A 27,201-nucleotide genomic window follows, 5' to 3' on the forward strand; every position below is an offset into this window, starting at 1 on the left:
TAATCCCCTCGAGGAATCTGGCAGGGCTGTGGGAATCTTCCAGCCATAATTGCACCCCTATCTCAAATGTGATGATACTGTCAGTTTCAGCTGAGTTGACGGAATGTGCTATTGGTGTTGAGGGTGGATTATATCAACTTTCTCTATTGACTTATTTGTCATTTGTGCATTCTTTACCATCTCTGGTGGTGGGTTTTTGTTCTTGTTTTTTGGGGGGGCTTTTTTTAGTTACTGTTCTGGAATATGTTAGAGATGTAAAGCATGCTGCATTTAAACAAAGAAGGAATGTAAGCTGAAAAACTAAAAGGAAGTGCCAGCAGGAAATCCTAATTATACAGTTAAAATTGCTAGAGGAAAAGAAAAAAAAAAAAAAAAAAAGATGGTAAATTAGATAAATTAGAATCAGTGAAACTGAATTTGAATGGATGTACTAATAGGGAAACAGAGACAACTTTCATTTGATTAGGGTGAACATTTAAGATAAAAATAAAGCAATGTAAAGATGTCTAGTGTGGTACCACTTACTGTACAGCCATGTGACCCCAGGTCTTTGATTTACTAACAGAACTGCTTACAACTGTTCTAGCTGAACACTTCAACATTTGCTAGATTTTATTTTAGAGTTTCTAAGAGCAGAATAATTCCATTGAAAAGCCTTAATTTTTTTTTTTTTTTGGGGGGGGGGGAGGGGGGAGGTAGGGGGAAGGAGGGTAGGATGTAAGGAGTGGGCAAATTACTGCTGATATATTCACTTGTAAATGAAAAAAAAATCAATATTTATTCAGTTTTTGGATCTCTGCCTTAACCCATGATTGCCATTGGTTTGAACCAATTTTAGGGTAATCTTAACAAGGTTTCCCCAAGAACAGAGAAATATTCTTATCTAGAATTCCATATCTATGCATGTGCTTATATAACAAACGTGTAAGGTAGCTGCCATTCAAAAAACCTAGTAGATCTATAAGTTGCAAAATATTTATTCACTGGATTTGTACCCTGAATGAGCAGATTATAAAGAAGCAAATTGTGCTGATTTTTTTGTGATTTTTTTTTTTTTTCCTAAAGGGAGAGCTTTATTTATTTTAGTTGGAAGAAAACTAATGAAGGTCACATCCCTTATGGACTTTCAGTTAATTCCAAAGGTGAGAAAAATAGAATCCCTGTTTGATTTACTGCATATGGTATATCTGGGCTCACTGGAGTCCTCTTGGCCTACAATCAGTTCTGGAAAGATCATTATTTGCCTCTGAGCCAGATGTCTCAATTGAAATCAGATAGTCAAATCCACAAAAATCTAACTTGTTATAAACGGCATCTATTCCAAAAATACTCATCCAGAAGACTGGCATATACACAGTAAGCAAAGAGCATAAATAAAAGCTTGTGCTGTACCAAAGAAGTAGTGTAGAGTTTTGTTAATTTTGCCAGTGTTGCATCATTGCAAAACCATGTGCACTCTGCCATGAGAGACTGGTTTTCTTTGTTTGCTATTCCAAAGCCAGAGGCTGCATATTAATGGTGGCTTTAATCCTAACTTTTTTTCTGTGTAGAGCAAGATCTGAAACTGCTCTATGGAAGTATTTCTTAATTGACCTTGTGCTATCATCTCTTTTCTTCGTGGAGTGCTCAGAATGGCCATTCTTACTGAGTGCGTCACTGCTATGCTGTGAATTCCCCACCAAGATTAATGCTCCCCTCTATGAGAACAAAGAGCTCTATTTTTTTCCCTATTCACTCTATCATTCTTCTTTAGGAATTTCTCCCAGTGTCACCTCAATGATCTGCAGCCAAACGCGACTCCCAGGAAACATCACAAACTGAATTAGTTTTGAAGTTAAGGTATGACTTTTGCTTACCTGTCATTCAGTGACTTTGCAAACTGACAGTAGTTTGCATGCTAGAAAGTGAAGTGCTAGCCACTTCCATATATACAATCATCCCTGCATGCCTTTTCCTGTTGTGATTACTTTTCTCTCTCCAGAGTTTTCTCGTTTATTCTGATTTTGCACAGAAACCAAGTAATAAATAGGAAAATAGAACTGAAATTTGCAGTTTTGTTAAAACTAGCTTACATAATAAAATTGTGTATCTTAAAGATTTCAGTGGGATAGTTAACAGATTTATTACATTGCAGTGACCTACCCTATAGTGTTTTGTGAACTCCAGCTGATGTACTGTTTAAGTACTGAATGTGGCTATGATGCCAAGCCATAAAGAGCAGGTAATAGCTAAATAAAACCATTATATGATGAAACTGCTCTTTCTGTTAATTTGGCTAATGTGGTATTGCATATCAGAATTTTCTTCACTTACCACAGCTCTTCAGGGGTGTTTCAGTGCTGAAGGAAAAACATGCTCTAATGGTTTTACAGCCCATTTTTGGTCAATATATGCCTTTTTCTCTGTAATTAATTTCTTCCTTTCCATTTCCTCTTGAGTCTACTAGCTCTGTCATTATAATGTTTAGCAAAATTTACTTTTAATTAGTTGTAGTATTTAAATTTTCACTTCTTATTTCTTCTTTCTGTATTCTTGATAATTGCAGTGTCCTTGCGAGATCAGTGCCATCTGCAGCTAAATGCAAATAGTGGGTTTTTGTTTTCTTTGATTCCATCTTATCTATTCAAACAATGGAAGCGTGAATTCCTGACATTAATCAGCATAGTGTATCATTAATGTTATCTCCAGCTAAGAGTTTTCATTTGTGCTTTTACGTGGATCATCCATCACTTCTTGAAAAGTTAATTTAATTCCTAAAGAGATGAAAAACATAACACTGCAACTTAAACTTTTCTGATTGCACACAAAACAATTAAAGATGAAGTGTGACAAGGCAGAACACCCTTCACAGCATGTGTGAGGATCTTTGAGAAGTAGAGGGCTGCTTTAGTGCTTGTAAGGGTGAGAACCCAGAAATCATTAACTGAATGTCTTTAATGAGGCTACGTACTGCTGAAATGTGTCCAGCAGTCAGAACTGACTGTAATATTGCAATGTGATTATTTGATTATGTCACAGAAATTTCCACTGACTCATCAGAAAACTTTATTGCCACTGCACATACACAAATTCATACCAATGGCCTACAAGAGAAACTTAAGCCATGGTGCAGTACTACTTACTATCCAGATCGTTTCAAGAAATCTTTTTCTAAGACAGTGGTCAACACAAAGACACAAAAGTTATGATTTTATAACATAGTAATGAGAATTCTGAGCAAAAGTTCCCAATAGATTTCCCATGCTAACATACACAGATATGCACCTGGAAGATAAGTTAATATATAAGGTGAACAAAATTGTTATGAAAATGCCAGTTGTCTTGTTAAAGGAAAGACAAACGTAGTGAGAAATATGTATGTTAGCACAGGGCTTGATCTCTCAAAAAGCTTAGCAGCCAGTAGTCCAGAATCCTCAGTGTCTAGACCAGAAAAGGCTAGTCTAGCTATTTATGTCTCAGTTATTTATACTGGGGCTGATTTTCACATTCTATAAATTTTATGTAGAGATACTATATCAAACAATGTGATGGATTCAGCTTTCAGTGAATAACTGGAGAAAGGCAATTCTCTGTACAGGGAAATGTCATAAATCCTAATTATCAGGTTACTTCATCAGGACTTTATTAGTCATTAAAATTGTTTTGCAAGTTTGTTATAGCCAGCATTCTGCTCAGCACAACACTTCACTGCTAAAGCACAGTAACCTCAATTAGGTGGGATTTAAAAATGAAAGACTAATGAACATTTTGTGGCTTACTAACAAATACAGGCTGCTACTAAGTGGAAACAGTTACAGTGTTCCATAATAGAAATGGAATGTTTTAATGGAAAGGAACAATACTGTCAAAGAAACTTCATGTAGCACTATGCTCTATACGAAACTCAATTAAAGCTTTAATGTGTGATGTTAAAATATGGAGTTTTTGCATTAACTTTGCTTTACAGTATTATCCAAAGGGGGATTCTATCACTTTGTTATTAATTTCAAGTACCAAATGATTATAAATGTACTGAACAACATTCTTTTTTTTGCTAGATGTCTTTGAGCTTCGTGGTTAAATGTTTTCTTCAAAATAATATATATTTGGTAAGTTTGTCTGATATTTTTTAAGCAAATAGTTCTTCACTTTCTCAATTTTATTTAGTATGTGCACTGTTAAAGTCAGAATGGCCATATCCAAAGGGCTAATAGCCTGTAGTTCGCACAGTTTCATTGAGATTTCTACATCCTCGTGACTGTTACTAGTGACTGATGGAAGAAATGCCTGCTGACCTGAGTCAGTGCTGGAGTCAATAGACAGACCATAGCAAAAATAGGAGGCAAGTCTAAAAGGCATTCTTCTTATTAGTTTACAGATTGTTTCTTCTAGCAAGTTTAGTTTCTCGCAAGTCATATAGACTTGATCCTCTATGTTGAAATATCATCCCAAAATGACGATGAGCTGAGATATACTGTCGTTTGCCCCAGGCATGCATAAGACAGACTATTACTCGAGTGAGGCAATGGACATGAACGTGATCTAGCCCTATACACTAAGAGGGCTGAGTTAATGATATTGCTGTCCTTTCCCACAAGAGAGCTGCCCTAACCTGGAACAGTATAACTTTCAATTAATACCTGATGTTTGTTGCAGGTACTTAAGAACCAAAACTGTCTCAATGTTATTTTCTTTTAATTATACATTCAATACTAATTGCTTTCTGGAAAAATGAAGTACATTCTCTTAATTTCAGTGAATATAGTCTGGATGGTATATCCTCAAAGAAATAATTTTTTAAATCTTGAGCGTTTTCTAACAAAGTCTGAGCATGTGGAAAAACACTTTTTTTTTTTTTTTTTTTTTTTTTCCTTCTCAGGAAACTCAAATTTAAACACAGAACAGCCCTTTCTGCATATTTTTTTTCTGTTTATTTTCAGAGTTCTGGCTTAACCAAAACAAAAAAAAGTCTTGGCAAAAGCCCTAGAATGTGTGCTTAGTAATTTAAATTTAGTGTCAATAAGATTCAAAACATAAAGAAAATTTTTCTAGGGGAAAAATAAAAAAATTCAAGACAGAGTAAATAAGGAGCTAACAAAGCCTGCTATCTAGTTTAATTTAGGAGAGAGATACAATCATTTTGTATTATTAATATTCAGATGATACAAGGGTTTCAGTACAGTTTTGTCTAGAGCAGGAAAAGGAAATAGAGTAAAACTAGAGCCATATGAGACAAGCAAGGGAAAAGATTACAGAAACATAGTAAGGTACAGTGTAACAGAGAGCTGACAAGTAAAGAAGCTGAGGATGAAATACAAATTCAGACTTCTAGGCCAGAAAACATCATTATCACAGAATCACTGAATGGGCTCGGTTGGAAGGGACCTCAAGGATCATGAATCCAAACCCCTCTGCCACAGGCAGGGCCACCAACCTCCACATTTAATACCAGACCAGTCTGCCCAGGGCCCCATCCAACTTGGCCTTGAACACCTCCAGGGATGGGGCATCCACTCCAATTCTTATGCAGTTTCTTGAAATGGTAAATTACTTTGGAAAACTTGACAGTGTTATAATCTTTGAGATTTTCCTATTTCTAGTGATGTCAGCAGTGCTAAATGAAAAATATTAAATAATTTTGAGATATGTAATTACAAATAGCACTGGTCTATATCCTTTCATAATTTGTAACTCAGCCTGCAGAACTGTAGGATATTTTGGACAAAGTCCTAGAAAATGCCTCATTTGTGATAAATAATCTAGTCGTTGAAGAACATATCGAAGGTGCTTTTTTCAACTGGACATATGAGTTGATTGGGTAATTTCAAATATTATATGCATAGAATCTTACTCAAGATTATTAAATCTATTTGACTTGGTAGATTTTCTCCTAGTGTTCCTTAGGACATGAAAAGAGATTTCAAGACATTAGAAGAAAAACAGATTAGCATAGCTGGTTATTAATGTGGGAATTCCAATAGATGAATGTCATATTTTAAACTCAGCCTTTTTAATTATTTATGCCTACTGGATGCTGATGTTTGTTCAGTAGAAAGAATACTGATAATTTAAATTCCCATGAATTACTGCCTTAACGTGCTCTTAAAAATATTCTTTGACCTAGAGCCCCAAATTATGGCTAAGGAGATAAAGCAGCTGTTACTGCTGTTGTGTCAGGCAGCACTTATTTGGCTAGAGGGTTTCGCTCATACTTCTTGCAATAATGTGTTTCAAAAATACAGATTAGACATCGTGATAAATCTGAATCCCTTCAGTGAATGTCTGCAATCAATTACAGCCCCCTTAAGAAACAGAGGTGGATTCTTGCTTGTAAAAAACTGTCTGAGTCCCAAATTAGTTCAACAGTTACTGTTCCCAAAACTCTGTGCTTGGTTCAGAGTTGGAATGTGAGACCAGAATACCCAGCCAGGGCCAATGATACCTCCTGTCACCTACCAAAGGCCTTCATTTCTTCTGATATTTCCTTCTTTTTGGCTCTCAGTCTTCAAAACACTCAATTTTAACTGACCTTGTTCTTCAATTTGTTTTAATTTTAATCAGTGCATGGCTCTGCATGTCTGGAAGAATATCCTAAACTGCCTCTCAGAGAATCTCTAAGCAGCTCTGTCCTTGCTTTCCTTTTACTTGTTCCTGGAATCAAAATAATGTCCATGCAATTAAATAAACTTTCTTAATGTGAAGATGTACAGAGTTGACCCAGCCTTCTTTCTCTGTAGAAACAGAAATCTCACATAATCTCTCAGGATATTTTTAGGGTAAGCCATTGACTCAAGATCAGTACAACTGAAGACAGCTCCAGGCTTTCCTTCAAAGTCTTCCTCTCATTTTCTGTCTCACTGCACACAACATGGATGTGTGCATTGAGTGGTTTTCTGCCACTCAGCATGGATCTTTTCCTCAGTCCTCAAATGCAGATAGGCTAAATATTGCATGCTGATTCTCTTTAATATCACCGAGATAATTTTCTATCTGTCCATGGCTAAAATACTTTAATTTATATGTTGTATCTGAACTATAAATTCCAAGTCTCTGTCACTTGATAGATGGATTCCATATGATACTGCTGCTACCCACTCAGGATGCTGCACCCTTTTTTTATTAACTTCAACATAAGATGCTAATTTTGAATGTCCTTTCCAGCTTAACCACAGGCTTTTCTCATATCAACCAAAATGTCCATTGCATTACAAACAATCTGTGATGATACAGTCAGCCCCTCTGCAGTTTTTTTTGTTTTGTTTTGTTTTTTTGAACAACACTTTCGCCAAAAAAAATGCTGATCAGTAGTTGTTATTTAGTTCTCAGTGTCCTTCTGTTTGTCTGTATCTAGGCACTGGCTTTTATGTCTGATTTGCTTAGAATGTAATAAAGATGTTTCTGGCCAGGAGGCCATCATTTCACTCTGTAATACAGTGTGAGTCTGATCCTGACCAAGTTTCCTGCAAGTTATGGTAAAACAAGCTTTAACAGATGGGTTTCCCAGACTCTTCAAGTGACTCTTTTTTTTTTTTTTTTTTTTTTGGCCCTACTGTCACTAGTCACTGAGCAGAGTGATGAGATTATTTTCTGTAATGCCACATGCTAGTTGACACTAGAAGAATGATGTTAAAACTAAGTGCTTCCAGGAAACAAGATTTTTGGAGCTGTAAACAAGAATAAGTATTACATGAGAAAGATAACAAGTAAATGTTTTACGTCTTACTTTTCTTCAGGGGGCGAAGTATAAACAAACCACAGCAGAGTAACATCCATGCCCTCACTGCTCCTTCTGACTTCTCAGTTCTTATGGAGTTGGGTCATTTCTCCTGTGTACCTCCCACCATCTTCTTTATTTTTGTGTCTCTTCAACTTCGTGTCTCTTCAGCTTTTGTCCCTTTGGCAATTGCCATTCACATGAGGGCTCTCAGGACTAGTTCAGTCCATAACAATGTTCTTCCAAGCAGCATTCATTATGTTCCACTGACAGAATTATTTGCTGTATGTATCTATACTCAGACCACTTATTTCAGCAGAATGTTCCAATTTATTCCACTCTCCTGTGGATATAAGCAATAAGGTTTTTGAACTCCAGTTACCAGAAGCTGGAAGCGTGCAAACCAACAAACACCACAGACACACAAAAGAAGAAGACCTACGAAAGAAACAGTTAAGTAAATAAAACCAGGGTACATTTGTAACATGCATACACCTGAAGCTTATAAAGTTAGGAATAATTTGCTATGTAGCATGACTACTTCTAATTGCTGTATGCAGCCAAGATATTCCCTTTGTTCATTTTTAACTTTCTGTAGGCACCATATAGACATTTTTGTATCTTCTCCAGTATTTTTAATAGTTTCCAGTGTCTGTTCACAGAGCTTCATTCTGAGCCAAAGAGAGTTCGTCTGCTTTCCAACCTATGTGCTATTTCCTGGCTGTTTGGATGTAGCAGCCTCTTTGGTCGTACTTTCTGCTATCCTGTTTTGTCTGCCCCGTCTATATTCTATTCTTACAACCTTCAGAAAAGGTTTTTTGGGCCACATCCAAAGCTGTATTTGTTCAGGTGAACTTCAGGAAATTTCAGAGAGAAATAATCCTTCATTCTAATAGTCTGTGGATAACTTAAATAGATCAGTCAGAATGATGTCAGGTATTGCTATCTGGGGTTGTCAGTAAACCAGTGTTTAGGGAGGAAAACTGTCTAAACAAATGCATGCCTGTGAAGTTAATACTTGGGAAGATCTATGAGTGAGAGGAAAAAGCATTATATCATCTTTTCCATCCAATATATTACTTAATCCAGAGTGTGCTTGTTTGACATCTCGGTTTCCTGTTTGTATAATGCATATGTGCAAAGTTCTGTAGATGAATAATTTGTTTGTGCTGTTGCCTTTCAGATAATCAAAATAGAAATGTTTAGATCTGCACATCAAAGACAACATTGTTGACAGTTAGCCTTAAAACCCTGGTGTTTCAGTAGGAGGAATTAACAAGTTCCTCACACTACTTCCAATAAATAATCCCTTCAAATTGAAACAGCATGATGCCCTGAGCCCCAGACCTCAGCAGGATGCACAAACATGATAGAATGGCCTCACAGTGATGTTGGAGTGCTGCTCCCTGCCTCCCCAGGAAACCTACCTGTGTGTAGCAACTTCTCTGAACACCAGAGTTGTTCAGCTCCACAGCTGAACACCCTGCTCACTACAAAAGGTTCTCCATCAAGGACTGTGTGGTAAATCTAAGAGTAGATCTCAGTTCTGATGACCAGATGCTGCATTTAGCATTTATGCTTTTAGCCTCCATCACTCCAGCTGCAGAGCTGTGAAGTTTCAGGTCTGGTGGCCCTTTGTAGGCTGCTCTGGCAGGCACTGACAGGGAAGCTGTCTCCGTTCAGCCTAGACAGGACAGTGTGCCAGCACTTGGACTCCTGTGAGACCTGGTCAGTGGAGTCTCTCCTCCCTCTACTCTTCAAACACTTGATTCTATTCTAAAGGCAATAGAGAAGGAGAAAGGGGCTGCTGCTGCCAGCACTGGGCTCACTGCCACAACAACCATCACAACAGCCCTCCTTATTCCATCTGTACATGGCAGGGAAACCCAGAGAACTTCATAAATGAATATAACAAGGACTGGATGATGATTTCCTTACTATATAAGTAATCTATATTAAATTAATAGGCACTTTATCTTTTTAGGATCAGCAATGAAAAAGAGACCTGATCTTTGCTACAAGAACATTTGCACTGCTGCTTTTATACTCCCAGTTCATGTCACGGGTGGGTTCTCATGGCCCCAGCATGTCTTTTTGGAAAGCCATGGGGCATGTATATTTTTGAGGGAGCGCTCCAGCTTGAAAGTTGTAGAGGCATCCCTTCAGGAGAGCAGCTCAAAGTGCACTCAGACCCTGGAATGCAAAATGTCTTGAAGGTTTTGCAAATTAATGCATCTATTACATTCATTTTGCATTATCAAGATCCATTGCAACTGCTCTGTTTGCTTGAAGTCTCTGGGGTAAAAATATTCTTTAAACAGATGTTTATTTTTGGACGGGCCTATTGAGTTGTCTCCTATTGTATGTTAAAGCAGCTACTGGAGGTCATGGAGAGTTCAGCTTTACAAAGACTCCCTTATTTTGTTAAAAGTGAATCTTCAGAGCCTTTAGTAGGAACGGCAAAAAATATACATTCATTAAAAGCATGAGTTAGAGCGTTGCAGTTGATGACTCATCCATAAAGAAAGGGTAAAAGTAGTCTAAGGCTACAAGTTCAGAAGATAAACATGAGAAAGCACAAAAGCATGCTCTATCTTCTTACCTGCAAATGTTTTAATGTTTCCTCTACGTGAGCATACTTCTTGTTTACCTATGCTTGTTTCTTCCTCCTAACTCTACACACTTGTGAAAATATTCACTAGGTTTTGCTGTTCTGAGGAGCAGGGGCCCAGCAGACAGACCTGGTCAGGGCTCTTTACCTCCCACAGAAGCCCTGGGAGCCCTGGCTGCTGGCAGGGCCATGCATAGGTCGGCATGCTGCAGGAAGGAGGAATTCAGCTCCTGCAAACGCAGTGCTCCTGGAAGGGATCTGACAGCTGCAGAGAGAAAGCTTGCTTTTCTTACAGTCATGAGCAGCAGCAAATCAAGTTTTACCTTGCTGCAGCAGCTCATTTATGTCCCTGAGATACCCAGAGTGATTTATTTTTTTCACCCATTTAGTGGCTGGCTTTCCTATTACAAATGTCTGCTCCATTCTCGCAAGTGAGGCTTTCTTTTGGGAGAAGCCAGATGAAGTTGGACACCTGTGACACGCTTGCAGCTATCAGTGTATGCATACGGGCACAAGGGCAGGAGCAGCATGGGCTTATGGGGTGCATGTTCCAGCCTGAGAAGATTCTCTCTGCAGATGTTCATGGATCACTGCTTCCAGACACAAGTGCACTCAGAACCAGGCATCTGGCAACGCTTTACAAAGTACAACAGTTCTGAAAAGCCGGTACCACTGTGTGCTTCCTTGGAACTGGTAGAATATGAATGGGATTTCACGGGGAGACTGATGGGAAATAATTAGTTCTGAGGGGGAAAAGATTCCAGGGTAAACAAACAAACAAACAAATGAAGGTAGATGCCTTGCAGACAATTCGAGGTGCTTTCTTGCAGTGGAAGCTGTATAATAATTAACTTCTTTTTTTTTTTTTTTTTTTTCCCAGACAGTCCAGACAAGGAGGAATGTGTGGAAGCAGGAGTTCACCATTCCCACTTTGTAATGCGTCCTCTAAGACAAGGTCGAGTAGGGCCGTTTTGAGAGTAATGGCTGTTCCTGTTAGAGCAGCTATTGTACTGTATGGCTATTGTACAGTACAGCTGTCGTAACCTACAGCTACTGCAGAACTACTGCACTATATAGCTGTTGCAACATACAGCTGTTGTGACCTACAGCTATTTTAACATTTGTTCTTACGAAGAGCAGCGGGCTGTTGATGGGGGCCCGGGGCTGCCGCTCTCGCAGTGGAGGCGAACGTTCGACGGTCTCACTCCCTCAGGACTTCGGCTTCCGCAGCCGTCCAAGGTCGGCTCCCAGCGGCGCTCCCCTTTGGCGGCCGCTCAGGGACAGACACGAGGGGCCCCGCGGACCCTTGCGCACCCCGGGCCGCCCGCAGCGCCGCCCCGCGTCGAGTCCCATCCATCAGCCCAGGGCGGGGAGGCGGCTGTCGTGGGCAGGGCGGAGGCGCCGCGTCCCTCCCCTCGCCGCACTCCCTCCCTCCGGCTGGGGGCGGCCGGGTCGGGTCTCGCCGGGTTCCCATTCCTCCTCCCTCGGTGCATGGTGGCGGCGGGAGCGGCGCAGGGTGAGCCCGGCGGGGCGCGGGCCGGAGGCGGCGCAGGGAGCGGAGCGGCAGCGCACAGGAGGAGCCGGGGAGCGGGCACTGCTTGCAGGAGGTGAGGCGGAGGCGCCGAAGTTATGCGAGAGAGGAAGGGAAGGAGCAGGAGGGAGAGCGGAGCGCTGGGAGCGCTCCATTCATTGCCCGAGCGGCGGCTGGGCGGCAGCCATGGGACGGGACGGGACGGGACGGGACGTCGGGCGGGAGCCAGCCGGTGCCCGCATCGCTCCGAGAAGCGGGGAGGCCGGAGGGCGCCTGCTCGCCCCATCCCCTCCATTCCCGCGGGGGGGCAGCGGAAGCTCTTCATAGAGTCATAGAATCCTTCCTTGGGACTCGGGGAGCCTCGGCCGGGGCGGGAGGGCTTTGAGGTCGCGGGGCCCCCTGGCTGCTTGCCGGGCGGGATGCGGAAAGGGGGAGCGGCAGCCAGAGGGAGCGCGCTGCTACCCGGCACTGGTAACCACCCGCACGAGGTCCCGGCCGATGGCAGCCCCAGCCCCGCCGCGGGGAAAGGTGAGGTTCGTCTTGGCCGCTTAGCGCTCCTCTGAACGTCCTCTTGCTTCCCCGCACCTTTCTACCCTCTGCCGTTGAGGGATTTCGTTTCCTAGGAGCCTTTTGGAAGGGGGCTCGCTCGCCGGTAGAGGTCTGTTGAGTTGATTCCATCATGTGGAAGGCGTGAGCGCAATGGTGTGGTTCCAGTGCCGTCAGCCAAGCGGTGTGCCAAGTGCACGACCGCTGGTACCGGTACCGGGGGGCCGGGTGCTGCGCCGGTCCTGGTGAGAGATGGGCTGTGAGAAGTAACAAAAGAAGAGAAAGCTCAGGCTGACCTCATCTGGAAGGAAACGTTATATGTGTTAATTAAAAAGTACGGCATTGTTAGGAAAACATCCCTAGGCACAACTGCAGATTCCTTAATGAAAATGTCAGCTCTGTCCCAGTCCTGCTCTGGATTCTGGCCATGTGAGTGCACACCTGCAGAGAACCCTCGGGTGCTGTTGTTTTTTTTTTTGGTCATTGAAACCTCATGGGGGTCTGAATATCTGCTGTGCACAAAGCATGGTTTGTTAGAAAGCATTGGTGGCACTAAAGTCAGTATTCTTCTGAATAAAACTTGCTACAGAAGTGTAATCCTAGTTAATCTATGGCATCTTATTGAGTATTTTCCCTTCCTCTCCTCTTATTAATGCAGGGTACAACACAGACCATCCATCCCTGGTGTGCAGGTTTCATCTCAGACACAATTTCATGGCACTGTAACTCCATTTCCATTGTGTATGATGGCAGCAAACACCATCCACTCGGTTCATTGCTTTCTTCTCGAGTTCTCTCTGTCTGGCTGATGGTGTGGTTTTAATAAGTGGTTAGGAAATTGCCCACTTTATCTTTTTGGCCTTAATCATCTGTTTTTATTAAGCATTCTGGGAAGTTCCGGGGTGATGATGTACCTGCGTGTTAGGCAAGTAACAGTATTGGGTCATTTGTTTGTAAGAATTTAATTTTTCGAAGTTGCATGCAATAGAAAGTACAGAAATTCCTTTTCTTCCTACTTAATTGGAGGTCTTGCCTGTGCATCACCTTGCTCGCTTGTTCCCGATTGTGCTGTGTTGTGTCTGGGTTAGGTTTGCTGTGACTGCTGGTGCTGCAGTCTGCAGCTGTGCACAGTGCTCTTGGTGGTGTATGCTTTGGCCAGCAGGGACTATGGGTGCTGTACTGCAGGCAGCCAGGCTGGGAGAGCCTGGTTGGGCTACATGGGGTCTGGTAGCTGCCCCAGAGTAGGGGCTTGGTTTTGTTTTATGTACTGTGGCAACACAGACACTTAAAATAAATCTTGGGGATGAATGATTATTCTGAGTGATGTGAAGGGTATAACTGCTGTTCTCCAAGTTTTGTATTTCTAGAAGCTCCTCCTGCATTAGACACAAGCCGTACAATTAGGATGGCTTCTCACAGAAATGAAGTGGTGGTCACAACTGGGGACACAGCTGCTCGGTCCGTCCCTAAATGCAGCAGGCTCCTAGTTGTCCATAGGAGAAACAAGAAGTCTGTGAAATTCCCTTTCTCATTGCCTTCAGGCCAGCTCATTCCAGAGCAGGAGGAAGAGGAAGAAAGCCCTTCGTGTAGGATCAGCCCTACCAGAGGGCTTTGTGCTAGCACATACTGTTCTTCTGGGCTGCCTGTCCTCTCCACCCAGCCTGTGGGCAGGGAGCAAGGCCCAGCTACTGAGCTGCCAGCTGGCAATGCAAGGAGCTCTTCTGTGTCCCTGTCCTTCCCAGCCTCCCTTAACCTACCTAGAGCAGTTCCCAATTTTTCCTTCTGTTGAGGGTCAGTGAAGGTATATATAACGCATGTGGGAGAGGGGGCAGAGGTGGTGAGTGACTGGAAGGCATTGCCTGTTCTCAGAGCCCTTTTGCTGGTGTGAAGATACTTGCTGATGTGATGATAGCTGTCAAGTCTGGTAAGTGTTGATTGGCCTTTTTCCACTTTCTGGTTTTCCAGTTTTCACAAGAATTGATAGGATAGTCCCAGGTCGCAGTGCCTAAGGTCTTCTCTGCAAATGTGGAGCTAAAATGGTGTCTTATTCTGCAATTAGCATGTTAACTACAGATGAACTGGATTTAAACTAAAAGTAGGGCTTTGGTTAAGCAAAGAAAAAAAAATCATGTTGTTATTACTTGCCTTCTTACCTTGCTGGAGTGGTGTGGTCACACACTCTGAAAGCTGTGTAAAGAGCAGTTCTAGTATATTATTTTGAAACAGTCTTCTAATTAAAGCAAATAATTCTGGTCATTTTCATGTTATGCTGTAGAATGTAATTAATGTATTTTAGAAAATATTCTACTGCTGATTTGAGATCTTTTTCTCAATTACCTTTTTTGTGTTTAGAATCTAGGAGGTCAGACAGATCACAGATACGCATTTTAACACCAGCTAATCAGAGAATAATCAGTTTTCTTAGATGTATTTTTCTAGAAGAGAGTCTTGTGGAAATTAATTCCAAAGAAAACAAATCCACAGTGAAGAAGTAATTAAGATAAGAATTTGCTGCAAAAGTCAAGTAAATGACCCGAATATAACCGATCTGTATGAGCAAATCAGGAATATATCTGAAATTCTCAACTTGGGGAATAGGGCAATTACCTTTTCTGTGACCAAGCACAATAAGTCACAGTGGAAGATATCTGGAGACAGCTCTGTGGTTGACACAATCACTAGAGTCCAGTAAATGTAAAACATAATAACTAGATTGGTCTGTTGCAATGGATTTGTTTCTATAGTTTTCCTTGTCTCCTGGTCCACGTAATCATACTGACTTTTACATTTTGGGGCTCTGTGGCCCAAAAATGCATTAGAGTTTATTAATTGGTGTTCATTCTGAGAACATTTGACATTGCATACTTTGAATGTGCTCTCTTGTGTCATTTATGACAGCCCACTATTAACAATAGCAGTGCTGTTACTTTGTTCCAACAGTAAGTTTTGTAGGTATAATCATTTAATGGGCTTTAATAATACAGTTGATACTTACTTTAAAACATGTCTGTGTGTTATTGGCCCTTTCATCCTGCAGTACTTTTTTTTTTTACCTTGAGTAGGTTCTTCTGTTACAGTGCTTTAGGATTGTTTTTCTTAGTTTGCTGCTGATAGAAATTATCAGCATCTTAATTTTCACAGTTATAACTTGAATGCCATCAGGACTGAAATGTTGCAGTGGTTTGCTAAAAGACAAACAGATTTTCAAGGAGCTCTGTTAAAGTGGTGTGACTTCTCAAGTTAGCTGGGGTTTGGGTTGCTGCGGTGTTGGTTCAGCTTCTAGTCACGGTCCCTTGAAAATGCTTGGAAAGAATCACCTGTGATGCTGGAGTATAAATTCAAGTGCTGTATTTGACCTGCTGAGGCTGCAGATAGAGGGTGCCTGTTGGTGCCATCTGTGTTTACAGATGTTATAACTGTATTCAGTGGGAGATTATCTGTAGGCCAAATAAGTTTACATAGGTCAGTGAATTGCGTTGTGTACCTCAGGGTCATTGTAAACAGTGTTGGTTCTTTTCTTCAGAGTTTGCACCGAACCTTCTTTCTCAAAAACCGGCCACCTCTCTAAAGTTGGTGTTGGTGCTGATGCACCAGTTTTACATGCTGCCAAATGCATTTGAGAGAAGTTTTATTTTAATGGCTGTGTGCTCTTGTTATAGCACGTCCATATTCCTTTGGTGTGTCCTGCACGCATAAGTTGTGTGTTAATATTAAAATTCAGTCATATTTGAGGATTTGTTTCTGTGCTTTTAAAAAATCATTTTAACCTACAAGTTCAGCATTGAGTGGTGGGCCATGTTATGCATGGTAATTACGAGGTAGTTCTATACCTCAGAGAAAGTTTCAAGCAATGTTGTTTCCTGCCTGCTTTCTTTATTTGTGCAATGATTTTTCTCATGCCATTGCTATTCTGGTGTGGTTTATCTGTCAAGAGTTAACTAAGTTCTCATTTTTCTCTCTGTTTTAGGTTTTCTTTAAGCTACTCATAGACATAGTACGTGACAGCCAGAGTGCAAGATTTTCTGCAGACTGCCCAGCTGATTGCTCTGTTGAGATGCCATATAATTGAGGAGAGGTAGCCAGTTTGCAGAAATGTGCATGAGGTTTGTGTTGTGCGTGTCTGTTTATTCAGACATTAGTTGTGATCATGGCTGCATAAAATCAGTGTAATTTCCTTTAACCAATCTTTATGCCAAAGTGACCCAGACCACATTCCATGACAGCCCTGACAGCTTGAATTAGAGTTTGCTTTTCATTGCAGCCAGACTTGAAGAACAGAAATATCCAGCCTGTCTTGAGTTTGCTTAGTGCAGGAATGGCGCATGTTAACATGAAAGAGTGAAAGTTGAGACTAAAATAGCCCCTTAAGAGTATTCTGATTCACTGATGTTTGACCAGCCTGCGTTGGCAAAATTTATGTAGTTTTTCTGTTGTGTGTTGTACAGGCTGCATAATAAATAGACAATTTCAGGTTGTTGCACACTCTAAACTGGGCAGAGCATGCATCTGCTTTCAGTCTGTGTTTGAGGAGACAGTTAGAGAGTAAGAGTCCTCACTTTTGGTGTAATCATGCAGCTCTTGGACTTCCTATCTAAGGGCTTCTTGGATATGGTCAGGGAGAGAACTAGATGATATTTTGTGTATAAATAGGCTACTTCAAACCTGTTTTCCACAGCATGAGAGAAGAGATTGACCCACTCTGTGCTGCCATGGTGTGGTCTCATATTGAGCACTGGGTGCATTTTGGGGTACCACAGTGTAAGGACATAAACCCATTAGACAAGGTTTGCAGGAGAGCTGTGAAGACAGAGTTTAGAGAGTAAAATGTATGAGAAGCAGCTGAGGCCCCTGTGTGTGCTCAGCCCAGAGCAGAGGAGCTGAGGGGAGGCCTGATGGTGGCTGCAGCTCCTTTGAGCTCTGCTCTGTGTGACAGCAACAGGGCCCGAGGGAACGGCATTGAGCTGTGACAGGGGAGGGACAGATGGGGGCTGGGGACAGGGTCTGCACCAGAGGGTGGTGGGCATGTAACAGGCTGCACAGGGCAATGGGCGCAGCCTTCAGCTGCCGGAATTCAGGGAGCATTTTGATGACACTCTCAGACATATGGTTTGAATTTTAGATAGTCTTGAGCAGAGCCAGGGCTTGGACTTAGTCCTTGTGGGTCCCTTCCAGCTTGGGATGTACTGTGATTATATGAAATGATCCTAAAAAAACAGGACGGGAAGAGACCTTATGAATTCATCCAGTCCATTCATCTGCCTCCAGTTAGGATCGTCTAGATCTCTTCTGAGAGTTGTTACCCCAGCAGGCTCCCTTAGATCAACTTGCTATGAGGAATCTTCTTTACATGTTATCACAAATTCATACATTTCTTATTGTAATTTGACATTACTGATTCTGTAATGCATTGTACTGGACTGAAAAAACAGTTGTTTTTTCTTCTTAAAGTGTGTTTTATTAGGTTTACTTCTTACCTACTCTAGCCCACTGTTTTTTTCAAGCTCAGTTATTTCACCTCAGGAGTGCTTTTTTTTTATACTTCAGTTATTCTTGTTACTTTTCTTGAGTTATCTTTCACCGTCTCAGATCTATTTTGAAGCTTTATGTTCAAATTAGGACTGTGTTAGCCTTGAGGATTTATTAATGTTGTTGAATAAAGTGGAGAAGTATCCTCTCCATGCTTGTTAATCCAATGCTTGTCTTGCAGCTCGGTAACTTTTCCATGTTCAGGCAGATCCTTGTCCAAGCATGAGGGTTATGAGATGGCCTTCTCGCTCTTTGCTTTACTTCTTATTGTTTCTGCCTGCCTGTAGCATTTTGTACATGTTCTTTCTGAAGTTGATAATAGTTTCTCAAGTCATTGCTCCGGTTTGTCATTTTGAATTCTCAGCTCTTCAAGTAGTTTTCCTAGTAGTGCAAGTGTTTTAGCCATATGTATTGAAGAGTCTGAGGAATGAAAAATTCACTGGACTTCATCTGATCCTGATCTGATCATTGGGAAAAATAATTTGTGCAGATGTTAATGCTTGGAGAGAGCCTCCTTGCTCTTCAAGTCTTTCAGCTAGCCCACAGGTCATGGAGATAGTATTTTTCATAAGAAATTAGTGCCCTACATCCTTAGTTGTTTTCATAATACGAATACTAGGCCATTGCAGAATCAGTACTCATTGAAAAATGCATTTTCAGGAGTATCGGCCTTAGTTCTGAAAGTACAGTTGTGTCTGAAAGAGGAATGGAGAAATGATGAACTCTGGCAAAACTAAATAACCGTAAGCAGGCTGGTTAATGAAGAGTCTAAGGAATAAGTTGGGGAGTGGGAGTTTCTCCAGAAAGTCTGTAGGGCCAACAAGTTATCAGGGAATAAGGTGAGGCCATAATAGAAAGGTTAAGTTGGTGTTTTGCTTTTCTTCTTGCAGCAGGAGAAATGAGTAGAGGTTTTTGCAGTGGAATTCCTTGTCATGGAAGACTTGTTAGAAGGTCAGTTTGGAACTGTTGTTGGGAGGTGCAGAAGAACTGATTCAGGAATGATGTAACTGTTAAATGTGCTGTGATGTTTTATTTGAAACACTTTAGTAATGAAAAGCCTCAGTGAATGGTGAATGTGTGGCTTCACAGGGAATCTGGGGGAGGTTCAAGGGACCTCAGGAACAGTGGTCTGCAGCATGTGAGTGTACCAAGGAATAGATTTAGTGGAAACCTGAGATAATGGGGTAGAGAGAACATGAGTTTTTCGAGGGGCAGTAGTGACTTATAGACCTGGAATCATATAGATAATGGAGATAGGGGTGATTTTTATGTTTCTAAGAGTTCACATAAGCTCTTAAGGAAAACAGTCTGGTATGGTGGGCAAAAGCAAAGCTTCTTTGCATGGGCAAGAAAGCCAAAAACCAAGGGTGGACATAAATGGCTTCTTAATACGTGAGAGGAAGGCTACCAGTAGAAATGCAAATGGATTTGTTTGACTTCCAGTGCTGTTCATGATTCAGAAGCAATAATAATTTGTAGTATTTACATGTGCTGCTGTGTTATTCCAGGTAACAAGCACCTGCAAAACTTTTTCAAGACCAAGAAGCTAGGCAATAAAACATTATATGCAACTGAGTGTTGAAAAAGAGCTGATGAAAATGTTGGGACAAGAAGACCAGACATACTATGGTTGGAAAGTGATGGGCTCTGAGCTGACTTATCTCTTAGATATGAGATCTTGGACAATAAATGGTTCCATGACTATGTCACAGTTAAAAAATCAAGTGGAATGTTAGGAATCTAGGTTGTTGCGATTCTTTCTTAAAGGAGTGAGACACAATTCTGCCATCTGTATCCTGAGGGTACTTATATCTTCAGTGCTTACCTGCATTTATGCACCATCATCTCAGAAAGGTTCCATTAGAACTGGAAAACACCCAGGTAAGTCTTACAAGGACAGTGCAAATGTATAGCGTTTTCCATTCAAAGAACAGTTAAGTTGATGAGGAAAATAGACAGCTGAGGATGCAGCGATACTTTTATAAAATCAAACCTGGGATGCCAAGAGTGACAGGGGTTGTTGTCTCTCCCAGTATGAGAATTAATGAAACTAGAAGGTGTTGGATTCAGAATAGGAAAAAAAAAAAAAAAAAAGAAGAATATTGTTTCACTCACACATCATTAAATTGTGTAATTCTACAGGATGTGGTGTGGTGGATAGCAAAAATTTATAGCAGTTCAAAGGGAGACTGGACAAAATGAAAAGAAGAAAAGGTCTGTAGGGGATTATTAAATGCATAAGCATGACCTCTGACTTTGAAAGACGCTGAACTGCAAATTGTTGGAGACTGGAGAGTATTTGGGGAAAGTATGACTAAATGCTTACACTATTCTTATCCTCTTCCCCAGACATCTGCTTTTGGCTGCTCTTGGAGACAGGGGTACTGGGCAGAAGATTTGACCTGACATGATTTTAGATTTGTCTTTTTAACTTGCATAAACTCAATACGCAATTTTCTCTGAGCAAGCAACTCAGGGTAGCATCTACAAATCTTGTATTCTTTATACCGAAAGCCTCCTATTCATTTTCTTTATAATTTAAGACAGAAGTGCATTTTTTAACAAAACACAGACATTACCACGAACTCCTGTCTTTCTTCTGCCAGTTGGTGTTAACTACAAATTATGTTTCATTTCAGCCTTACTAAAATGCCAGATGAGATAATACATGTTGTCCTGTTTGGGGAATCTAAGTGGCTATGTCTGTAATGCTAGCTTGGTTTTTCTGATTTATTTTCTCCAACAGTTGTGTGAAATTTTATTTTGTCTGGGAGTTCTGTATTTCTTAGCCCTTCTCTTTTATACTACTTATTAACTGCTGATATAAACACATAATATGTGAGATTGCCTTTGGAGTTAGAGAAAAGTTAGAAAGTTCTTGTATCTCTGAATGAGACAGAGAGGTAGAGGAAGAAGGATATTGGGCTTTTCTCCAGCCGCTGATTTACTGGATTAATCTGGAGTGTGGGTTCAGTGGTACATCTTTAAGGCACTCACTGTCAGATCAAGTATGCATAGTCATATGGTGCAAAGATCTACCATAAACATACCCTTTCAGCCTGAATTTTACCAAGTTTATGCTGTTTTTTTTTCCATTCCGTGCACTCTGTGTTAGCAGTGGCTAAATTCCCCATTATCTCATGCTATTGCAGTAGGGGCCTAGCTACAGAGGCAAGGGTCATACAGTAGGTAGTAGCATCCTACTGCCTTCATTGCATTTGTAGTCTGCTTCCACATCTCCCACTGGAGTATGTTTATCAAGTGCTCCATTTACTTCACAATCTGTAATGAGCTGAACTGAAGTATGTGGCTTTGGAGGTGGGGAAGGCAGGAGTGTGCAGAGGTCTGAGAAGCACTGTTTGGGTTTGTGTAGGTGAAGCTATTGAAGTTTGTTGTAAATAGCCGTGAGTGCTGTTTTGTTATGTTGGGGTGTTTGTATACAGTAGTTCCTTTGATCTTTGCATGTTGAGTGAATGCTAATTCAGGACTATTTTATGACTACCTTAGGAATAAACTGTTGAAAATCCCAGAAGTCTTCTGATCTTCAAATGTCATCTTCTGGTACCTCTAAATATTTGAACTGATGATGTATTTGCACACAGCAAATACAGTTCTGCTCTCTGAAGGTTTATTAAAGCCGTGCCAGACACAGTTAGTCATAGTCAACAGTATCACAGCTGTGTGTTTTTGAATTGATAAAGGAAGATAAATCTTCTGTTTAGACTAGAGAGTGGACCAGCTTTTGTGTTCCACTCAAACACCTCTCCTACATGGACAGGTGAAGGCTTAGCCATGGCATTAACCAATTGTGCTCATGATTAATATGTTAGATAACGTGAAGCTACTGTTTATATATGCCTGATAGCCTACCTTGAAGCTGAAGTGCTCTTCAGTAAAACGAAGTTCTTTGTCGGAGAACTGGGGAGTATACCTGAGGGGCTCATGTGCTAGAACTGATTGTGAAAACACTCTGAAGGAAATCTTCTTGATGTTTTTTGTTGTTTTGTTTGTTTTTCATTTAATCTTTTGCTATTGAGTTATGCTGAGGAAGAAAGGAGGGAAAAGAAGAAAAGGAGCCAGAGGAGGCTCCAAAAGGAGCCTGGTTCCATTCATTTGACTTCTGTCCTTTAGGTATTTGTGAGTATTTGAGAAGATCCTCTTTGTTTTCTTCAAGATAAATGCTTCCAAGTCCCTTAACCTTTTCTCAGGAGAGAGATGCTGCAGGTCTGTAATCATCTTTGTCTCTGCTGGGCTCTCTACAGTAGATCCTTATCTTTCTTGAAATGGGAGGCCCAGAACTGGATGTAGTACTTCAGATGTGGCCTTATCTGGGCAGAACAGTGGGGGAAGGAGAACTTCTCCAACTTCCTGGCCATACTTTTCTTAAAAAAGGATACCCTTGGCCTTGGCCACAAGGGCACAATGTTGGCTCATGGCCACACTGCCATCTGCCAGGACATGCAGGTCCTTCTCTGCAGATCTCCTTTCCAGCAGGTCAGCCTCTGAGCTGTATTGATGCATGCATCCTCACCACATGTAAGACTTTACTCTTGCTCTTGTTGGACCTCATCATGATCCTCTCCACCCAAATCTCCAGCCTGTCCAGGTCTCACTGAATGATGGCTAAGCCACTCTTTCCAGCTTTGCATCATCAGCAAATTTACTAAGGGTGTCCTTAGTATCTATCTTTTCATCCAGATCATTGATGAAGATGTTGAGCAAGATCAGACTCAGTATCAAGCCCCCGGGGAACACTGCTAGCTATAGGCCTCCAGCTAGAGGATCGTCAGTTGCCAGTTCTTAATCTAATCTGCTGTCCACTCATCTATCCAACGCCTAAGCTTATCTACAAGGACATCATCGAATACAGTGTTAAAAGACTTGCAGAAGTCAAGGCATGCAATGTCCACTGCTCTTCCATCATCTATCCAGCTTGTTAAGGGCGATAGTGCAGTTCAGCCATGTTTGCAAACACATGGCATGCTCCACGGTATCTCTGCATTCTTCAGACAGTATGACTCATTTTAGGCAGATGTTGGTCTGATAATGAAGAATGGGCAATTATAGTCCCATTGTGTAACATGGTTAACCAGTTTGCAGTCTAGGGGGAAAAAATTATCTAATGCTTACTTTTCGTGGCATGGCTTAGAGCAATAGGTGCCTCTCCCCAGTCAAATTCTTAAAAAATATGAAGCTTATTTCCCGTCTCTTTTTTAAAAAGCAGTGTTTTGTTTTATAATGTTTATATCTCATGGTTTCCTGTGGAGCCTCAGAAGCTTGAAATTCCATTTTCTATCTCCCTATTCAGAGAAGGAGGTATGATTGTGTTTTTCTTGTGGGTTTTGTTTGGTTTTTAATGAATAGTAATTGATAAGAGTAGCTAAAATTACTACTTTAAGCAGTAAGAAATACTCACAGTCATTGTCTAGAACAGTGTTGCTCACTGGGCAATGTCCTCATGAAGAGAGGAAGAGATAGGAGAATTGAGGGAGGGTGAGAAGTTGAACACAAGGGCTCAACACTGAATCTGAAATCTGCCTGTGAAAAGCAAATGTGTGTCTCCTTATCTGTGTTTATATCATTGCCACATAGTAAGTATTCTGCTGCTCTTGTTGTAAACTACTGTCCTGTTTAAAATTTTAATGTCCTCCTACTGGTGGACGTTCATATGTATTCTGCTGTTTGCAGCTGGTGACTTTATGAGGTTTCTCAGCTGCATAGTAGTATTCTGGCTTGCTGCTGCACCACAAAACTTGGATGACAATCTGCAAACTCATGGAGGGAGTGCTTGATCCCATATAAGTGACAATCATTTGATACTGGATGAATTGTACATAACAGTAGCTCTGTATTTAGCTAGTTTCAATTATTATTATTCTTTTTATCATTACATGCACGTCCTGTTACTCCATTAAGGGTTGAGGAATGTTGTCCTAGTCTTCATTTGTGAAGAATGAAAGGAATGTAAACTGCACTTCAGTATTGTCCTTAGTATGTAGAGGCAGACCCACATTTTAAGCCTTTATTTTTGCTAATTATTATCTTTTTTTGTATCTGTGACCAAGATGAAGATTTCAAGGGGGAAATTGCTATAAATGGGTATAGCCAGCCTAAACCTGGCTGTGCAACAGAAGCTTGATGTTTGTTTTTTCTCTGTGAAGTTTGTATGCTCTTACAGTGGAGTAGGTGATTCAGCCGTTGGTCCCTCCCCCAGCAACTTGGCTGTGCTGAGAGCCAAGGTTTTGTATGGCTTCTATTTCATCTGCTTTGCTTTGAAGATGGTAGTGCATCGTTACTTATAAGGGCTGCATTATTGCAGTAGTGTTCCTTACCTGTCAGACAGTTAGAGGGAAAGCAATCACTGAGTGGAAATCTTCATCTCCTTCTCTGACTTAACACAACCATGAAGTACTAGATTGTCTCTTCCCTTTTGAATAGATGTTTAGTTGTTTCTAGTCTGGTCCAGGAGACCTCACCCTTCCTGGATGTGGCCCACACTGCAGCTGTATCTGTTCTTTATTGTATCAATTCAGAAACAGAAGATAAACAGTTTTCCCTAATGATTATATGCTTTTTTTTTTTTATTTTTTATTTTTTTTTATTTTTATTTGTTTGTTTTTATATGGCTAAATGGGTTTCTGCCTCTAGAGGGAAATTGTTTTGGCTCCCTTTCACTTACTTGTCTGTATACTGATGAGCTTGCTTAGCTCAGCTGCTAGTTTCACCACCCATCCATTTGCTTATGCTAGAACATGGTAGAAAGCTATTTTAATATGGAGGCTGTTCAGTTTTTAGACACATGTGCTGTCTGAAATATATAAAAGCAAGTGGCAAAGTGTTTGAATTTTTATGCTATTTAATATTAGAAAAAATCTGGTTACTTGTTATCTAGCTATCTTCGGGATAGTATTTCTAGTCCAGCGTACAGAGTTAAAACCCTAATTTTGTTTGATTAGGTGTGTAACAGAGTGTTATTTAGCCACAATTGAGATGATTTTATTTATTTATTTATTTATTCTAAAATTTAGAGTTGACTTTTGGGCAGAGTCAACTATATATTATAAAACATATATTTTTTTCAGGACAGAAATCTGTTAAGAAAATGCTAGCAGATACAGACTTTGTAGTTTCATCCCTTGCTTAGCATCCAGTTTCCCAAATTTAAAATAACAGCAGGATGGATGGGATGTATCTTGGAAAATGTTATTTAGCAGCTGTGTAGTGTACATTGAAAAAGAGGTGTGACTGAGAACCCTAAAAACTGATAGTAAGAAAGAGTGAGAATGCTAAGGAATGTTGAGAGTACTTGAGATCTGAGTTTTACGTGGTGAAAAAAATCAGTTCTAATTATTATATGTGAAAATAACCTATGGACTAGGAAAGAGGGAAAAGAAAACACATCTCTTCCCAGTTTTGTAATTTACCTCTCTTTTCTGGAATACATTTATGTTTCTTTGAATCACAGGCTCTTTGAGGTTCCTATTATAAAAAGGTGATTGTAAAATCAAAGACATTAAGAGAAAGGTATCAAACTGATCAAAGGTTGGTAGGATTACTTTTGAGTGAAGCAGAACTTCTTTTAATGGCTTCGTTAAGTGGTGAAATGAGAAAACAAGGTGATATTTGGTTGAAATGAAGAAGATGTAGGCTACGTGTCAGCGTTACTCTGTGTACTGAAATCATTTTCTCTGAAACTGCTTCCTGTCAAATAACAGATTACATTAGTCAGATATGTTAAAATTAAATGGGGTACTCTGTTCATTGTCTTGCATTGACCTAGACTGACCGAGCTGTCAGTTCGGTGTCTCTTTTCTAAGAGAACAGTTTCGGCTTTTGCTTTGTTTTTAAGTGAACTTGAGCTGTGATAGCAGTTAATGCAGGCAGGGCACTTCACCTTGCTTGCAGGTTCAAAACCAGGAAAAGTGCTCTTAATCTCTGCCAGTATGGAGATGGGCACTTGCACTCCTTCAGGGAAATTTCCAGAGACGTCTTTTGCACTCACTGAGACACAGCCAGTAAGATAGGAGACTTTAGTTCATGCAGTCAGTTGCACCAAGTGCCCTGAACCTTCTCCTGGTGATAAGTACCTGCACAAGATGCACACAGGTGGGTGACCCTCTGACAAGTGTCTGAGCTGCAAGAACAAATTAAAAAGTTTTATAATATTAGAGAGAGATTGTTTAATAATCATGTTCCAGCAGAAGACAACTCTGAGTAGGAGGCACCTGGTCCCTGTTGACTCACAAAAGCAGGGCTCGGCTTCAGTCCACACCCTTCTGCTTCACTACCAAAAACAGATAGGAAGCTCTCACAGCTATAGTCACTCATAATACCTATGACCAGGATCTGTAAGAACAAACCATACTGGCAGCCTGAAGTGGATGTCATAAAAAGAAACGCCATATGCTTGTAGTGGGTGACTGTAAAAAGGCACTGAGACATCCCTCTGCCAGTCTGATGGGGCGACTTGAGAGGTTTTTAGCCTTCTGAGAACCAAGAACATTGCCAAGAAAGTGCCACAGCTTGTTGGGAATATAGACTACTATCCACTGTTGCTCTTTTATGCGGGCATGAGTGATGCTGGAAGCTGGAACATGGGCAGAATCTAAGAAGATGTGGGAGTTCACGGGCTAGCTTGCAAGAAGGAGTGCTTACAGAGCAGTGTTATGTGGAACAACTCATTTTAAGATCATTACATGCTATGGAGTTTGTGTTAACAAAAGCTTGGGATCTTCCTGAAGTTGTCTCAGAAGCTGACCAGCACTGAAGAGAGGTAATCTTCCATTCCTTTCTGTAGCTGCTTACTAACTGCATGGGAAAATATCAGCATCAAATTGTAGCGAAAATGATGACAATTTTAATAATTCTAGAGATGTCTGTGGACAACCTTTAGCTATGGAATATTTCAATTTTAAGTTTACGTGAGCTTTTGGTCTGAATGGAGAGAAAAATACTTCTCTTGAAAGCACTGAATTTGAGAACCCATTTGGCAATGTTATTGTTGCTGTACAGGTGGAGATCTGGCTTAAGGTTATATGGGTATTATGCACACTAAGAGGAAATAAATTGAATATGTCTGTTCATCAAGACAGTTATACAAGTACTTATGATCATAAAAATGAGAGTAAGTCACTTTTGCATGTACAGAAATCCTAAATGTAAATTGGACAGTTAGTTAAAGAACCAAATCAGCATTGCTGGTATAGTAACTGTTTGAGCTCTTTTTCAGCATGAACCATGCCATGCCTATTTCCAATTGCCTTAGAACTTAGAAGTTTGGTTTTTTCCTCCCTA

General features: G+C 40.7%; 1 protein-coding gene across 2 annotated transcripts in view; it reads left to right on the top strand.

The window, feature by feature from the left end:
• The first annotated feature begins 11,693 nt into the window (after positions 1 to 11,693).
• Positions 11,694 to 27,201, top strand: part of LHFPL2 (LHFPL tetraspan subfamily member 2) — a 110,692-nt gene continuing 95,184 nt past the window's right edge. Inside the window, exons 1-2 of one of the 2 annotated variants that reach the window (XM_015848576.2) lie at positions 11,694 to 11,911; positions 16,349 to 16,484. The gene's annotated coding sequence lies outside the window, so the exon portion shown is untranslated. The remainder of the gene's footprint in view (positions 11,912 to 16,348; positions 16,485 to 27,201) is intronic. The other variant, XM_015848575.2, reaches the window with a different exon arrangement.

This window comes from Coturnix japonica, chromosome Z (assembly GCF_054131305.1).
Source record: "Coturnix japonica strain WE chromosome Z, WE-NBRP24, whole genome shotgun sequence".
Classification (NCBI taxonomy): Eukaryota; Metazoa; Chordata; class Aves; order Galliformes; family Phasianidae; genus Coturnix; species Coturnix japonica.